Below are 2667 nucleotides of genomic sequence, written 5' to 3' on the forward strand. Positions count from 1 at the left end.
TCCCGGGGGACCGCACTCAACACCGGGGTGTCCAGAGCCGGCGGCCGGGCTGGGCCCAGGCGCGTTCACAGCTGAACCGGCTCCGACTCCGGCCCTCAAGCCGGCCTAGGGCGAGGGTCCTCCGGCCGGACACGCCCGACAGCGGGAACGTTCCGGAGACCGTGGCCGGCCCCCATGGGGGCTGAGAAGCCCCCCGTGTGACTCCCCCAAACTACCCACCCATTTCTAGCGATTTAGCCAGTTCTTACAGAGCAGCTGGCTTCGGAGGCCGCCTGTGTGGCCAGCCGGGTGGTGTGGGCGGCCCCCGGCAGGACAGCACCGGCGGGCCCTTCTGCGGCCGCCTCGGGACAGACACTGAGGTCTGCGCCGGCCACGCCCGGCCACGGAGAAGGACGGTTGTCTGCGGAGCAGGGGGCGTCCGGCACCCGCAGGACTCCCGAGGGCGGCAAGGGGCGCGTGGCGTGAGCCTGCAGAGGGGAAATGTAGCCTGCGGGCAGGCGGGGGTGGGGGGGCTGCGGGCATCCAGGGCCAGGCGGCTGGCATTGAAAGTCTGCAGCCCTTCCTCCTGCGAGAGGGGAAGGGACGCAGCCGGGGGAGGCTGTTGTCTGCGGCAGGGAGTGGGAAACTCCGCCCTGAAACGTCCTTTTGTACCTTGGGGCCACAAGGAACTTGGGGCTGCAGGAAAGCCCCGCTGCTGCCTGTTGAGACAAAATTGGACCAGTCTAGGAGCCAGTTCTTACTACAGTCACGCCCACCCAGACCCCTTGGCCGCTGGGATGGGGGGGGGGGGAGGTTGCATTTCTCCAGCGCCCGCACATCTGAGCAAACGCTGCTGGGGACGCTGCCACTCTAGGGGCCCACAGGACTTAACAGCGCGGTGGGCATCCCCTAGTGAGGCAGAAAACGAGGTGAACTGTGGAGAAGCAGGGTGGTGGAAAGGCGAGGTCATACCCCCAAAGGAGAAACTACGTTAGGGAGCAAAGCAAAATAGTCAAGGTAATCCCCGGTCAGATCCAAGTTACACGTAAAACCACATTCTCCATGTGTCTCTCTTGGAAAATTTGAAGCAGCCTGAAGCCCCCTGACTTTGTCCTCCAAAACAGCCCCATGCTTTGAGTTGGGAATCCGGGTGGGGGAAAAAAGCTGGTGGAGCTGAATGAACCGCGGGCGTCCAGGGCTCATCTCTTTTGGGGAGTTGCCCAGACAAGCCTATGACTAAAGGATCTGGGCTGACCCACGGCTTTGGACTTTCATTGTTTGGGACCAAGCAACAGACAAACCCCCCACATATCTAGACCAGCAGGCAGCCATAAAAAAATGAATCTTTCATTGACTCAGAGTTGCTCAGAAAAGATGAGCCAGATAAACACAAGTAATCCTGTGGCTACCTGTGCTGCTAGCAGGGTCTCAGCATCTGGGTGCAACGTGTAAACTTTCACTCCTATTCCTGTAAATTGTCAAGTCCCAAGAAAGGGGCTGTGGGCATGCAGCAAGCTTCATGACTGGTTAATTCAGGCAAAGTGCAATTAGCTCTGCACTTGCCCCCCAACTATATGATGTGCTAAGAGCAAAGTGATTAGATGTCAGCAAATCTTGGTGTCAGCCTTTAAGTTTAAAGACACAAGTCTGAAAATGCACACAATGTGCCCTCCTACCTGTGAAAACCCACAGTAGGTTCCAACGAAGGGGCCAGGGTGCCTCTGGGAGTCAGGTAAGGAGACAATCCTATTAAAGCATAACGAAAACACTTGGCAAGCAAGTGACGAGATTAAAATTATTTAAAACAAAGTGACCGCCATATAGTTCATAGTCGTGTGATATTTTCCTGCACTTGATTTTTTTATCTTAATGGATTTAACTATAGCTGACTATTTACCAATTTGCCATTGAATATTTTGTTTTGTGCTAAAAACTCCCAAGAGCTTTTATGTCAGTCTTATCTCTATAACCATTGATTATCAGTCCATAAAAATTGACATTTCGCCTCCTAAACCATAGATGTAAAGTTTAAGTTGATTGTCCATTCTGACTACAGCCTAACAGTATTTGGCACATACAAATACCAAATTTTTTTTTAATTGACTAAAGGAAAGAACTGTCTGCAACCTGCCTTTCTTACCATACCACTCAATGCAAGGCAAAAAAGTAAAGGGGTTAGGGGCAGATTTTTCACCCATTCTGCACTGATCGGCAAGTTAATACCCTCCTTTTTTTAACACCATCTTTAAAAACTCAGTGAAATTTTCCTGTAAAGTTAAAAATCATTACCCCTGAACAAAAATTTGAACCTATTCTTGGGCATGATTTTTCTGAATTGTTAAAAATTTAAATGCATATCAGACATCCAAAAGCATCACCAGATGGCCAGGTCTACCTTCATGCCCTCTTCCTAAACTCCATACTCCTCCCCAAGCGTAAGAAAAGAGCAAGTTGAAGTAAATAAATGAGATAGGTCTTGAATGGAGTGGCTGTATCTGTGCCATTGCAGGTGGCTCAGAGGCAGGGAGAAGCTGCCCTAGCAGATCTGTGAAAAGCAATGAATTCTACCCAGATGCTATGTCAGAATCCAACCACAGCCTCCTCTGTGGCTTCATCTGCCTTCCCTGGACATCCCTACCTCCAACCCCCCACCCCCACAGTGGGTGCACACAAACACAAGTACCCACA

At 51.9% G+C, this 2667-nt stretch overlaps 1 protein-coding gene across 1 annotated transcript in view; it reads right to left on the reverse strand.

The window, feature by feature from the left end:
* DPYSL2 (dihydropyrimidinase-like 2) overlaps positions 1 to 2667 on the reverse strand; it is a 97463-nt gene that overhangs the window by 62035 nt on the left and 32761 nt on the right. The window lies entirely within an intron of this gene.

The sequence above is a fragment of the Condylura cristata genome, unplaced genomic scaffold (genome assembly GCF_000260355.1).
Source record: "Condylura cristata isolate star-nosed mole 26May11 unplaced genomic scaffold, ConCri1.0 scaffold00018, whole genome shotgun sequence".
Lineage (NCBI taxonomy): Eukaryota > Metazoa > Chordata > Mammalia > Eulipotyphla > Talpidae > Condylura > Condylura cristata.